The following is a 16,485-nucleotide window of genomic DNA, read 5'->3' on the forward strand; positions in this document are numbered from 1 at the left end:
TGTTACCCAAAATTCGACCCGTCTGACCCGTTTTCCACCAATGTATTATGTCCAAATTAGTGTTCTTATGTGGTTAAAATATGGCTTTTTTAAAGGGGCCTATCTGGGAATTACTGGAAACAGGATATCAACACCAGCTGATGCAATATATGCAGGTTTTGGAACACGTTTTGTACCGTCTGCAAATTTGAGACTCACTTAAGGAGGCTCTTTTGTCAGCTACCTTGTATATTTCCTGACATCCTTTTTATGTTCATATTATGCTATTCATATAATCTATCTTGCTAAAAAAAGGTTATCTATTTATATGTAAAGAAACTTTTACAAAGTGATTATGTATGTACCATGTTACAGTCCTGAGGATCCACATAATGAACTCCAAGCAATATTAGCAACATACAGTAGCAACCCCAAATCAGAGTCCCGTTTGAAATTACTCTTGCCTCATATAGTTTCAACGTTTGGTGCAAACAAATCTGTTAAATAAATAATGGAAGCGCTGGGAAAATATCAGCAAAATGCCACCGATTCAACAGGTAGAAATATTATCATCTTGCCATCTGCTGTTAAACAAATTTGTTCATTTATACCTAATTTTGGGTATCTTTATTTAGTAGTAAATATTAAATATGGAGTATTATTTATTCGAATAAGCAGTTTCACAGTGGGCAACAGATGCTCTTATTGGGATTAAAAAAAGGTGCTCCATTTTCTCTTTTTCTTACACAACACACTACTTCTCTCGAGTTGCATTTGCTGCGTGCAGAAATAACGAAAATGAGCTATCCAGGGTAGGTTCCCTTATAATTATCGTTCTATACATGCTTTCTTTAAGATTGAATGTTTAGTTTATGTTTATTTTTTGTTTGTTATATACTGTTTTTTGTTTTATGCGGTTAAATGACGTTATGAAAACTGAATACCGCATTGCTTTAAGGTCTTCACTGAGAAGTGATTTTACACAAGGGGTGAGGGCAGAGGTAATTGAAATTCAAAAGAAGGATTACTTGTAATTTAAAGAAAATTATTGTATGATATATGATAATGAATTAACTCATATAGATTTTTGTATGTTGTTGACATTTCGGTTGTGTCTTTTAAGTCGTTGAACTAGAACCCGAAGTGGACTCCATCAAGCTTAGAGGAACTTGAAACAAGTGAAGTGGAAGATCTGTTTAAACCTATGGACTTAGAGGCAGATGAACACCGAGTTTGAATTAGCAATAGCGAGGCCTTAGTATTTACGTTGTAGTGAGTCTTGAGAGGTTTGAACTTTAGCATTTATATAAGTACGCCATTGTGTATGTTGTAAAAGCTTTCTAATGTTGTATATAACTATGCGATGTATGGTTTAAGTGATCTTTGTGGTATATCAAATAGTTCAATATGAAATAAACACTTTCGGGTCTGAAGCTATTAGGCTTATACATTAAGCTACATTTGACACGTGGTCACATAAACGAAAATTATATTATATTAAATATATAAATATATCATTAGAACACATAAGATCACTGTTCACACCAATATTTTTTTTATCTGCTAAAGGGTATTTTTGTCTTTTTACAGTTTTTAGATAATTTGTTGGTCAGTGTAAACTCACGTCTCTCGATCCTACCACTTACATGCGATTACTATTCATATCAATTTTATATTCCTACCTTAAGTGGTATTTTCGTCTTTCCAGATGAGAAACATTTGAGCAATTTGATGCATTTGACATTGACCATACACCTTTAACCACAACTCTAATGTGAGCCATGGTAATGTCATAAAGAGAAATAGATTGAACCATTTTTATTTTTTTTATTTATTTTTTATTTTTTTTTACGGCCAAAGAATCAAAATATTATTAAGAAACGATCTCTAGCAAGTCGCTAAGGGGAAATTACAAAGGTATAGACAACCATAAGTTCCAATTAGAAACAAGATGACCTATATTTTTAATCCAACGAAAAACAAAAGATCTAATTACATCAAATAGGCTACATTTAGAACAAAAAGCATCATTAAAAACGAGACCGTTTCTGAACCGCCAAATCGACCAAAGAAATGTAGTCATCACCGCTATAATCCGGTTCTTAGACGACGTTGGTAAGCGAACACCTTCTAACCAAACCACAAAAGTATCCCACGATGCAAATTGAGGAATGTTACCACCTAGCCAAATAGTGATTTTATGCCATAAGTCACGAGCCAAATCACATTCAAAAAATACATGATCCCGCGTTTCAACCCCGTTATTACAAATCGGACAAACAATGGAAGCAATATCAATACCTTTGATAATATTTTGAGGATGTTTTGATTTTGCGTTTTGAAAAATTGATAATGCATTTGATAATTGGTGTTTGGATACGATTATGTTGTTTAATATCGTAATAGTCGGATTTTTTTTCAAGTGTTTTGGGAAAATATGATTATTATTATTATATTATTATATTATACAACACTACTATAATATATATCAACAAAAGCTTCTGGATGTCGCTCCTGGTTTAAATTTTTCCCAGTTAATGTCGTTTTCGGTTTAATACCCATTTGAATGGTGTCACGTGTCTTTTTTTTATATCCACACACCTTCCTCACGTTTTCCTTTTCCGTCCCCAATCTAAATCCGTCTCTCCCCCTTTTCCAAATAGACCAACAAGTCTATCATCCCTCGCCAGAAAACTCAAACAATCACCAACCCCTTTTGAAGGTTAACTACGGTATATTCCGACCGTATTAGTCGATGTAGCCGCCACTAAAAAAACCGTAGCGCATTTCTGCACACGATGGTACAACTTTTTCTACCAACCGCCACCCTACGGCTATTCTTCGTAGTTTCGACGACCTGTTACAGGTTAGGGTTCTTTTCATGTGATTCTCCTTCTTTAGTTGGTGATTTTAAACTTGGCGACTGAAGATATTAGGAAGGTTAGGGTTTGAATCTGAAAACTTAGTGTTTGCTGTTTGTTTTTAAAACCCTAAAAATGGTATCCGTTTCTACTAGCAGTCGTTCAAAACGAGCTCCGCTTTTTAGTCGTTCGCTAGAAAGTCTTTTGTTGTGGTGGTTTTACTGCGGCGGTGGTAGTGACGGTTTTACGCCTGCGGCGAACCCATATGAAACGACATGAGGTTTCAATTTGATTATTTAATTTATATTTTTATTTATGCAAGACAAACAAAGATGGGTCGCTACTCCATTGTTTACATGATGATAGGGTTGTGGTACTAACTATGCTTAAATTTTCTCATTTATTATAATTATTATTATTATAATTATTATTATTATTATTATTTTTTTTTTGTTTTTGCATCTGATAAATTTTGAATGTTGATCAGGAGCTAAAGTTAGGCTTGATAGTGTATATTTAAGTACTTGCGCGATTGTACGTAGTTTGAATTCAAAATGTATGTATACTTTACCTGGTAGCCACTAGGGAAGTACTGCAGAGACCATAAGTTAATTTTGGGGGAGGCCTAGCTGAGTGAACTTTGATGCGCTGTTGCCGAAATTATAATTGGTGATGAACATAATTCAACTGTATATTAATTTCCATCGATAAACTTGCAATTAGAATGAGCTACTTATTTTATGTAGCAATCAAAATAAAAAGCCTTTGGTCTGTGCTTCTATAGTAGCCTCATTCAAGAAAGGATTGTTAAACAACCGTGTCATATTCTGTAGTGATAAGCATGCTGCTGCTGTAGAAATGTTGGCCCATTTAGCATTGGAGATTTATCTTTAGTTATCATTGTAGTATTCATTTTTAATGTCACAAACTTAATTCGATGAATAATTTCTGGAGAATAAGGACCAAATGGGTTGTCTATGATGGGTGTCTTCTTAGTAACTTTGTTGCTCAGGAGGGTTGTCTGTCATGATCTGTATTTAATATTTAAGAATTATTTGATTGAAAGATGTTCTAAAATGTGAAGTTAAATTAAATATATGGTGAAATGGTGATGACATACAAAAATAAAAATAAAAAAAAATAAAAAAAAAAAAATATCGTAGTTACCTTCATGTTTAGATGTTTATTTGTAACTGTAATTGCTTTAGAAGTTCGAGCTACCAGTATTTACTATGCCTTTGCACCTTCCGTTGTAGTAAACTTGCAAAGTGAATAAATATGAACTACTATTAGTATGTAGTGATTTAGTATCGGGTCATTGCTATAAAGTTTTTGTGAAGATTCTGAGATTGTTCAATTAATGGTCGAGGACTCGAGGCTATATCAGGACTTCAAAGAGATATTTCTAGAAACACATATAAGGCTTTCCTTTTGTTGATGGACACCTACTAACTATATATTCTTATTTATAAAATCCGATTAATTTAGTTAGTTTATTTGGACAGTGATTCCTGAAAATGCAAAGCTTGCCAAAGTCGGATTTACTTTATTTGAATGTTTACACTAACGTAGTTGGTGCTGATATTGGGATAAATTTTTGGTGTGTTGTATTAGGTGGTTGTTTTATTGGAAATATGATGGATGTTGGCAGCTCTACCGGTGCTTCTTCGAGTTCTATTAATCTTGGGAGGTAATATCTTCTATTTTTATTTTACACATATCAACTTTCACCTTTTCTAGCCGTTATTATTTTTATTTATGTATCTTTTTTTTTTTTTTTTTTTTTTTTTTTTGACATGGATGTTACTTACGTATGATTTCATGTTTATATAGGAGTATGCACTGTTGATACATGGATACGTTAACAAATTTTCGAACGATAGCATTTAGGAATGAAATATATCTAATTAGACGTAAAGATATATGCAATACACATTACATTACACATTTAGGAATGAAAGTAGAGTGTAACACTTTAGCTGAGGTCGAAGGCTACATACAAGTTCAGCTCATGTCTTATTTCAAATTAAGTTTGTATTGGGGTTGATACAAAATTCAGTAAAGTTCTAAGGACAAGTATTATTATTGTCAAAGCATGTACTCCATCCATCCATAGTAGTATTGATTGTCAGAGAGAAATAATGGGGGTCAAGAAACAATAAAGAGAGTAACATATATAATATTAGAGTAAATAAATGAGAATAATATACTATTATAGTTATAGTTATAGTTATTTATGTTATAAATATGAATGAGATGAGATGAGATATATTTTGAGGGTATTTTGGTAATCTGAGAGTTGCTTATTTCGAAAATCACATTTTGAAGCATTTAAAAATGCAGATAATTTATTATTACAAAGTTCTTATAATTTATTATTACAAAGTTGTTGCCATTAGAATAAGAATTATTACAACATGCAATCTCTACATCTTCTAAAAGGCCCCTTCACATATCTCCAAAGAAGCTGAGCATCAATAAGGGTTAAGTTTTCATCATCGAGTCGCTTCCATGTTTTTATGGAGTCGACTAAACCCCATTCACCATTTGATTTCTTTTGTAAAGAAGCGACAACCATCCTAGCCCTTCTTGACCATCCAGGCTTGCCATAACCATGATATCCAGATCCACCACCATAACAAAGATGAATCTTATTGAACTTGCCACAGAAATCGTTAATATGATCATGACCTGTGAAAACAGCCTTTATCGCACCAACACCAATATTACGTAACGTTGTAAAAAGGCCCGAATTCACATAAGCAGAGCTAATCCCTTCTTGTCTTGAACCTGTTAAGTTTGACACATCCAAATTTGCATACTCGAGCAATGGCATATGAAAATATACAAGTCCAGGAAGCACACTAGCCGTTTGACGGAGCCAAAACTTTTGAGACGGTTTGATCCATCCATAGCCAGGAACGGAAGGGTTTGTTGAGTAGTCTCCACTATCAAGGAAGTATAAGTTTAATATCGAGTAATTAACATAACGTGACCCTTGAGGTCCATGAACTTCAAGATTATAATTCCCAAAACCATCAATAAAATCATCAAAACCACTTGGATTTAACTGGGATAAAGTGTTGTCCATTCCAACAATATGCTTCATAACATCTTCTCTTGACAAGGTTGATTCTTGGTCATGATTCCCTAAAACTGCAGCCCAGGGGATTTTCGACTTTTTTTTTGGCAAAGTAAGAAATATATTAACACAAAAATAGGACATACAAAGGCAGGGGATAGCCTAACCCACAAATACCAAAAGGGAAAAATACAACAGCAAAAAACCCATACAAATATCAAAACCCATAGCACCATAAACCCATTACGGCGCCACAACACAAAAGCAACTTAGATCAAGCTGTCTCATCTTGCATGACACGCTAACACTAAGCCACTACAACCCAAAACTACATCAAAGCCACTTCAAATCCTGCATTCATGGACTTAACTGCATCTGTCGCATCAGGTCCGTAGATGTTATCTCCGGTGAAAACAATTAGGTCTGGTTTCTCAGCTTCAATCATGCGTTCAATGAAACGGCTTGTCATCAAATCACTACAATTTTCTTCTTGTGGATCAAACTGATTTGGTAATACGTCCTTGCAACCACTCTTGCTGCCATCAGCATAATGCATATCCGCTACTTGCAAAACCCTAAACTCTCCATTCGTTTGATTAAACCGTAACTGTTTCGCACCACCAATACCGTTACTACTTGACGTTATTAGAAGACTCGAAAGCGACCAGAGGACAAGAACGATAATGAACATAATTCTCTACATCATCTTTATCTTTATTATAGCGAATGAACTCAAAGAAACAATGACGCAATATTCCTGAAAAAGGTTGTAAATACATGATGATGATGATGATGATGAAGTCAGTTATTCTGTTTGTATTTGAATAAGATTGTAAGTTAATACTACTACAATATTCATGAAAGATAAATCGTATAGCTTATCCTAGCACAGGTTTCCTGGATCCCCATTTATTTATTTATAGTCATTCAAATGTTTCTTTTTTAAAAGGCTCAACAAAAATATGACTAACGTTTTCAAACATATACACAACACAATAACATATGTATTAAAAATTGTATAAATTAGACTGAAAATAAAACATTCTACATATTACTACCCAAAAAAATAGTGTACTCGTAACCAAAAGCTCAAAGAAAACGTGCTACTGTACTAGTAAGTAGTAACCAATTTCAAACTATATGGTATCTACATGCAACTGATGAACACACTATATCTCATATATTCATATTATTTAAATTATTTATTATTACTATTATTAATTATCAATTAGACAAAATTATCCATTTCGTCCCTGTGTTTACCACTTTTTGCGCGCTTCATCCTTGTATTTTATTTTCTGCATTTTTCATCCTAAAAAGCATTTTAAAGTCTCAATTCCATCCCTCACCCACCCTAACGAAGGTTAACTGAGTCCGTTAAAACTATTCACAGGGATTATCCACGTAATCTTTAATTAATTAAATTACAAAAATCAATTCCTTCTTTTTCTCATTATAATTAATTATAATGTATCGAATGGGCTGATTAGAAATTGAGAATGAACAATTACACAATTACTTGTATCATAACCAAAACCTGACATTCTCAAGCGTTGTTCATAGTAGATTACAATTTAGTACAAAATAGCCAAAATACACTAAACCATTACACAAACACACAAAGAGAGAGTTAATATAAACTCATTATCACGAGTGATTAACTTATAGACATTCGTATTAAACCACAAACTTAGCAACATTAAGTTTGTGAATTATACAAACTCAACTTGATAAGCTAATAAAGCAGCTAATACGAAATTTATAAATTTTCAATTCACTTACATAAACGCCTAAAACTGACTTACCCCCTGACAAGAAATTGCATTCAGCTTGTATGGTACAACTCCATAAACCCTAAATAATAACTGATTCTTATACATATTTTGTGTTAGTTGATCAGTTAGTTAGTCTGTGTTTTTGGTTGGGATAAATGGAAGATTTGATCTTAACGCCTTTTGGTGAATGATGCAACAGGTGACGTGGGAAGAGTGAATGGACAACTAGCTGTTTCGCGTGCTTTTGGAGACAAGAATCTCAAGAATCATTTACGCTCAGATTCGGACGTAACTAATGCAGATATCGATGCAAATACTGAGATCCTCATTCTCGCAAGAGACGGTCTATGGAAGGTAAAAGATTCAAACTTTGACTTCATGAAGTCAACAATTTTCAAGACACTGACTTTTATCCGTGTGAAATCAGGTAATGACTAACCAAGAGGCAGTAGATGTAGCATTGAAGATTTGGGACCCACAAAAGGCAGCTAAGCAGCTAGCTGTTGAAGCGCTGAATCGAGATAGTAAAGATAAAAGATGACATATCGTGCTTTGGTGTGCGATTCAAGTGATGAAAGGCATTTTAGGATCTAAGTAATATGTGCAGTAAGTATAAGATGGAAATATGATATTTGAAAGTTTTAACAAAAAATAAGTTTTTGACATTTTCCATTACATTATAATAGCCTGCAATATTATACATCCAATTTATTATCAGAGATGAACCGATGTCAAAGCACTACTTTTGAATTTAAGTATATTAGTTAAAGATTACGTGGATAGTCCTGTAATAGTTTTAACGGACTTAGTTAAACTTCGTTAAGGTGAGGGATGAAATTGGGACTTTAAAATGCTTTAAAGGATGAAAAATGCAGAAAATAAAATACAGGGATGAAACGGGCAAAAAGTGGAAAACACAGGGACAAAATGGGCAAATTTGTCTATCAATTAATATGAAGTAAATATCGAAAAAATTGACCCGACCAGTTAAAACCACGAATCCGAGAAAAATTAAAATCAATCCCCCATACCAATACCCAATATCGGGGTTTTTCTTAGCCATCCCCTATTGTATTGAATCAATCAAATGATTATCAGATCTAATAATGAAAACGACGGTGAAAGTAAATTCCATTCAATTATTACTATTATTAATTATCAATTAATATGAAGTAAATATCAGCAGCATATTACTACGAAAATAATAGTGTACTCGTAACCAAAAGCTCAAAGAAAACGTGCTACTGTACTAGTAAGTAGTAACCAATTTCAAACTATATGGTATCTACATGCAACTGATAAACACATTATATCTCATATATTCATATTATTTAAATTATTTATATTTTTTTTTTTTTTTTTTTTTTTTTTTTTTTTTTTTTTTTTTTTTTTTTTTTTTGAAAGGCAAACTCACACACCCACCTAAATCTAACTCGAATATATACACCACGAATTGTCCTAAGCAGGACTCGAACCCTCAACCTCAAGGTTGTAAGGGTGACCTCGATACCGCCAAGCCATTGGCTCTTTGGTTTTAAATTATTTATATTTATTATTACTATTATTAATTATCAATTAATATGAAGTAAATATCGAAAAAAATAGACCCGACCAGTTAAAACCACGAATCCAAGAAAAATTAAAATCAATTCCCCATACCAATACCCAATATAGGGGTTTTTTTTTTTTTTTTTTTGCCATCCCCTATTGTATTAAATCAATCAAATGATTATCAGATGATCTAATAATGAAAACGACTGTGAAAGCGAATTCCATTCATAGATCGAACAAACCTAAAATATTTTCACGAACGCTGAAAACTAAAGCCAAGGATTGTAACAAATTAACTAAGTAGCAGCAAAATAATTAATTAGGTTTGCTTACGGTATGTATAGATTTAAATGAATACATACAAATATAAAGTATATGTATAATGAATTTTTGATACCTGATTCGATGAATGAGAAGTGGTCACCAAGCCTAAATGTGGGAATCGGTGATTGTGAGTTATGTTTAGAGGAACAAAATTAGGGTTTTAGCCAATTGTCGACGTAGCTCACAAAATTAGAGTTTTACTTTTCTTTTTTCGTCTTTCGCGAATAAACACAATTTTAATATACGAACAGGCTTTTCACTAACGGCCTGTTTCTTTTGTAACCTATTGGGCTGAGTTGAATCGACTTATTATTCAGTCACCAACTATGACCCATTTACATGTGACTTAATTCTAAACTAGCAAAACGGACCCGCGCGATGATGCAGGGCTTTTGGGTTGCGCATTCATAGTTAACGGAGCATTATGTATTTACAGAATAGTTAGTACCTAGGTGTGTGTATGTATTAAATATATACAAGGTATTTAGCGTTTTTTTAGAAGTGTCTGTTTTGCGTATAGTTAGTTCCGTTGTGTTCATAAGATTTTTTTTAGTTGAACGGTGTGTTCGAAAAAATTTAACGCGAGGCGAGCGGAAAGATATGTCCCGTTGAAAATATGGGTGAAGTTTAGTTAATATTTTTAATTAAAATAATAAGTTTCATTTTGCACCCCTTTTTTGGGGACTGAATTTGAAAGTTGGATAAAATTTAGGGGGTGTTTGGTTTTTTCTCCTCCTTCTCCACTGTTGTCGTTTTGACCCATTTGTGGGGTGGGTTTGGCCAAAACGACCAAACTCTTCATGGGTTTTAGTTAATATTTTTATTTTTAATTTTAATTTTAAATAAAATAATAAGTTTCATTTTGCACCCCTTTTATGGGGACTGAATATGAAAGTTGGACAAAATTTAGGGGGTGTTTGGTTTTTTCTCCTCCTTCTCCACTGTTGTCGTTTTGACCCATTTATGGGTGAAGTTTAGTTAATATTTTTAATTTTTAATTTAATTAAAATAATAAGTTTCATTTTGCACCCCTTTTATGGGGACTGAATTTGAAAGTTGGACAAAATTTAGGGGGTGTTTGGTTTTTTCTCCTCCTTCTCCACTGTTGTCGTTTTGACCCATTTGTGGGGTGGGTTTGGCCAAAACGACCAAACTCTTCATGGGTTTTATGGGGACTGAATATGAAAGTTGGACAAAATTTAGGGGGTGTTTGGTTTTTTCTCCTCCTTCTCCACTGTTGTCGTTTTGACCCATTTATGGGTGAAGTTTAGTTAATATTTTTAATTTAATTAAAATAATAAGTTTCATTTTGCACCCCTTTTATGGGGACTGAATTTGAAAGTTGGACAAAATTTAGGGGGTGTTTGGTTTTTTCTCCTCCTTCTCCACTGTTGTCGTTTTGACCCATTTGTGGGGTGGGTTTGGCCAAAACGACCAAACTCTTCATGGGTTTTAGTATGTAGTGCTAATGCTAATGACATATTTCTCTCGCTTGCTGAGCACGAAAATCTAGAAGATTCCTTAAATCCTTAAAGTACAAAATTAGCGAATCCCATATAAATATGAAATCGGCAATAACCCGTAGTTAAATGTATTGTTGACGGACTCTCTGCAACCAACACCTATGTACCTTATGTATCATTTGTGTCATTTGTGCTCATTAATGCTCTCGCCTCTACCATTTAATATCATTGGACTGGTTGACCCGACTCGACATGGTGTGCTTGGCAATTAATCAACTAAGAAGATGATGTTGGTTGAATTAAAGATTGAGAAGACTTGATCTTGCATTATTGTAGTTTTGTTTGATGGTTTATTTTATGTTGGAAAATTTGTATTGTATATGTTTGGATGCTTTCGGTTGTTACTTATAATTTACCATATCGTTTCCATTATTTTGTACTTGCTTACATGGATCTTTTGCCAGCACCAATAAAAGCGTCTTTGTATATTTAATGTCTGTGAACATAATGCCATGTTTTGGTTCCAATATGAATGTGTGTGTGTTATGTTTTTGCTCATTCTCGATTAAAGTCAGTCTTTGATATGTGATAGATAGTAATCTTTTTAGTAAATTATTATAAAAAAAACTACAATGTAACAAATACTAAATCAATAATTTTTTTGAGTTACCCGTGTAATCACGGGTCATTAACTAGTTAAGCTTGAAAACTTAAAGCAATACGAATCTAACTTTATCAAAAATATTATTCAACAGAAGTAATTCACTTTAGTCGAATAACAGTCCAACTTGAACCAAGATTAGTGCATAACGCTTAGTTTTGGACTAAAAAACAAACCAATTTGTCAGCATTACTTGACATCTGTAGTAAGAAAAATTTAATTTAGAGCAACCATTCAATTCATTCAATTACCGTCTAGATTCAAATACGACGAAACAAAAACCAAAAAAACCTGATTTTTACATCTTGAAAACAAATCAATATCAAATGATAAACAAATTGAGAAAAAAAGAAAATCACTCGGAAGTAAAAAAGCATTGAAATTGATAGCAACCTAATATCCTAAAAACTGCATCAAATCAGGATGCAGTCTTACTATGACGCAGAAGATTTATCACCGATGCTGGTATTTGGTGTGTTAGAGTTGAGAGACAAATTTCGGGTCATTTTAATGAGTGACGAAGTTGGATCTTTCAACCCATTGTGACTCATTGATCCTTCACCAATTATCCTTTCTGCACTTTGATTCTTCTACAAAAAAAAAAAAAAAAAAAAAAAAAGTACAAATAATCAAACCTTTAGATATTTGATTCATATCATATATGCAGATAGTATATGTACAAACGTGCCTATAAATAAATATAAATAATATATAATATAATAATATAATATTAATATAACAAAGATAAATAAAAATTGATTTACTGAGTATTACCTCTGTTTGAAAAGCAGCCTTACTAATCCTTTTAGCTTTAAGTGCCTTCTCTCGGTCTTCATAAAAGGTTAAATCAACTAACAAAGAGGTCTTCGGTGAATAACTCTTGAAAATCTCGAGCATCTCCAAACCTTGTTTTAACAAAACCTAAACAAAAACATAATTCAAGATTTATCAATATAGTATTTGTCAATTATATCAGCTTGTCATATAAAGATAAGAAAAAACAGTACCTCTTGAGTGTCCCTAGTGTATGTAACAGGCCTATTATCATTGTTTTCAAGAATTATGTGTCTCAGCAACGTGTTAGGAACATCCTTAACGATATGCCACTTAACTGGGAAAAAACCGCTCCATTTATCAAGCTGCCAAAAATCCATATTCTTTTCGTAATCGATCGGCCCAATCATCTTAGCAACACCAACAAACTGCCCACTACCATTAACCTGTAAAACAAAAAAGAAAATGAAAAATAACATATATGTGGATTTTTTCCAACAATAGCCTTAAAAGCTGACGTTGAGGTGCATTAATGTGTTGTATAAAGCGGTTAACATTTAATTTTACATTGCGGTTACTAAAAAGTACAAGTCTTTTTAACAGTTGTAGTTATAAAACATTCTTAAAATTAATATAAAGCATAATAAATATTAAAAAACATAAAAATGTTAAAATTTACTTACAGAGAAAAAAAGGAAAATTTTTGCTTTTCCTTCAGCATCACGATAAGCAGCATCTAACTTCTTGTTACCATTTACTGGACCAAACATCGTATTTAATACACTTGTGCACATCATCTTCACTATACGATTTAATGACATAAAACTTGGCATCATCATACTTAATTGGGAAATCATCAAGATTATATTTATCACGAGTGAGTGACATTCCCAATTTTACATCTCCGACAGGTGTATTCATCGTCTGAGCCCTGGGCCCACACGTTAGTTCCTCTGAATCTCCATTCGTGTACTTATCCCTTGACTTGTATCTATCTGTTTCGTTCCAAATTCTACCAGTAGAACCATAGTTCATCGCATAGTTTGAAAAAAGAGCTTGGTTTTGGTACGCATATGATGAGTAGTTGCCAGCTGGCTGATACCCCTTTGATAGGCCAGTAGATGAGTAAGCAGAACCATACTGTAGTACATACAAAAACATTAAAAAAAAAAAAAAAAGTAATCGTGCCAAAATCAAACACTTATATAGGTGTCAATATGAGCTATGTTTATTTCTACAAAGAAAAAAACAAGATGATGGGGTTGAATGTCTCCAAAAATGTGATTTATTGCTTAAATTTCCTATAGCATACTTAAAATGCTATTATTTAGCAGATATATTGTATTAAAAATTCTATACTTCTCTAGGGAAAAAAAACACAAATCTAAGACGCATTTGAAAAAAAAGAAAAAAAAAAAAAAATTCACCCGTTTTGATGGATTGACTTCACTGCTGATTTTGCAAACTCAAAATGACACCAAACATTTAAAATAAAATAAAAAACATAACTTTAAGTATTTAAACATACCTTATTTAGTGACCTATATTGCTGTGCCTGAAGCATCGACTTAGTAAAACAAGAAGTGGGTTGTTGTTTAGACATCATATCCATCGGGTAACTTGATGTTTTTCCGGTGTACGTGCTCACGGGTCTTTTCGAATTATAATCATTAGATTTCAGCCCATTTGAGCCTGTAGCAGATTTTGCACTCAAAGATGATGTTGAATTCCATGAATACGGCATGGCGTTTGATGACGAATAACAAGGTTGTTGTCCATCATCACCCATATAACTCCCAGAAGCATACGGGTTATAACTAGGCATATAATAAAGAAGTGATGCATCACTTGAGTTTAAATGACTAGTACCATCCAACTGACTATACGTTCCATTGTGTCCTATCACATAAAAAGAAATATCAAGTCTTGATCAATAGTTTTAAAAGATTGTGTTTTAAACATAACACATGAACAAATAATCAAAACTCAGTTTATTGGAGGGAAGAGTCGGGCATTGTCCAAGGTTGAATTTGTAATAGATAGATTAAGCATATACGGAGTATATATTACACATACAAATATCAAGCATAAGACATAAAGATTTCAAACATAAATATATGACACAAAATCTAATTTTAAAAATATGAACTTTTTTACCGATCTTTGACTTTGACAAACTTTGACCTACTAAAACCGACATAGACCTGACTTTTTTACGTTGAGTCGTTGACCGACTTTGAAATGCGTTTTTGGGAGACCAAAGACGGGCTAGTCCGTCCCCAGACTGACGCGCCAGCCGACTCGGATGAATTTTACAACAGTAATTGTATGTTAATTCATATCGTCTAAAATTTAAGTCTTGAAATGTTATAAGTATACAAATAGATAGATGTACACATTCTATGTATCTTCAAACCTGGATACTGATAATCATAACAACTAGTTGGAGGATAATAAGCATCTTGATCAGTAATAGCCTTATTCACAACACCACCTTTCACTCCTGAAAACGAAGACGTTACACCAGACGCTATGCCATCTTTTCTTAAACCCTGAAATATAATACGAACATTGAAGCATATAAAGCGGTGTTTAATTAATCAAAAACAGCTAACACTAAACGTGTATGCCATATAAAGTTAAAACTACTTAAGATGCATATATTTGCATTTAAGAATAATAATGCTAAAAAATGATGTCTCACCGAACTTTGATCGTCCATGTTAGCACGAGAATCAGACTTAAGTCCAGATGCTAATGGTTCAGCTGATTACAAATGTCAAGTACAATCATAAATATAAATAAACCGAAAAAGGAAACATTGTTGCAGCCAAAAATTAACACATGGTATGATAATATGCTAAATTATATTAACATTACCAATCTATAATGTGATAAAATAGAATTCAATGTTGGATGTGCTTGCTTAAAAATGGGGGTTCAGCCTGTTTAATTTACTAAATTCGAAATTAAACCCATCAGACAAACACTAAGATGAAAAAATGTAACATATGCAAGTTACCTTGATTATACAGTAAATACAAAATTTAGACTTTGGTCAAACAAACCTAAACTAATTCAAGAAGCACAAATTAAAATAATCTATAAATAATCCTCGGCGGTTAGTAAAAGTAATCACCGGCGGTTAGTGGCAGAAGAGGAGGAAAGAATTGTGAGTGTTGGAAGCTTTGACGAGCCCAACACACCCACTATAGAGGATCTAGACTATACTAGACTCACTACACCAACACTTTGACGTTGATTAGCCTTTAATTTTATAAATCCTTAGTGCACAATAATACTTAGGCGACAGTGTCGACCATATATCGTTCAGGCGGTATAACCGACCATATATCACTTAGGCGGCAGAGCCGACCATATAATAAAAATAACACAAGTGCACTAAGAACTTAAACACAAACTAAGGCTTAATCGGGAAACTTAACAAAGAACACTTTTATTAATACAAAATGTAATTACAATATTACTCACTCACCACACTTTCTTTCTACTCGCTACTTGTAAGCGTTCTTTCTCTAACTCACTCTTTTCTCACTTCTTCACAACTCTCACACGTTACAAATGAAATCTCCTCCCATATTTATACTACTCCATGGAACATTCTAGAACCTAGATATTTCCATGGATATATAAATATCTAGATATTTCTACAACCTACAAATATCTAGATTTTTCTTTTACATTTCAATTTCTAGATTTTTCTCTCATATTCTAATATCTAGATATTTTCTTATACATATTAATATCTAGATATTTTACCCATATACATTTACTAATTCCATATTATTCTAAATTTGCATTGTATTTTAACACTCCCTCTCAATGCAAATTTTCTTCCAACGATGTCTTGCAAACCATTCCAAGTGCTTCTCTGAATTTTGTAAACTTCGGTTTACTTAGGCTCTTGGTGAATATATCTGCTACCTGTGCATCTGTCTTTGTTGGCACCATCTTGATCTCCCCTTCAAGGACCTTCTCGCGAACATAGTGATAG

General features: G+C 33.1%; 3 pseudogenes; 1 reads left to right on the plus strand and 2 right to left on the minus strand.

Moving 5' to 3' along the window:
* The first annotated feature begins 40 nt into the window (after window positions 1-40).
* LOC139871002 (3-hydroxyisobutyryl-CoA hydrolase-like protein 3, mitochondrial) lies at window positions 41-1,216 on the plus strand (annotated as a pseudogene).
* Window positions 1,217-5,250: 4,034 nt separating this feature from the next.
* Window positions 5,251-9,770, minus strand: LOC139871003 (probable inactive purple acid phosphatase 29; annotated as a pseudogene).
* Window positions 9,771-11,950: 2,180 nt separating this feature from the next.
* Window positions 11,951-15,588, minus strand: LOC139873392 (YTH domain-containing protein ECT2-like; annotated as a pseudogene).
* Window positions 15,589-16,485: the final 897 nt, after the last annotated feature.

The sequence above is a fragment of the Rutidosis leptorrhynchoides genome, chromosome 10 (genome assembly GCF_046630445.1).
Source record: "Rutidosis leptorrhynchoides isolate AG116_Rl617_1_P2 chromosome 10, CSIRO_AGI_Rlap_v1, whole genome shotgun sequence".
NCBI lineage: Eukaryota > Viridiplantae > Streptophyta > Magnoliopsida > Asterales > Asteraceae > Rutidosis > Rutidosis leptorrhynchoides.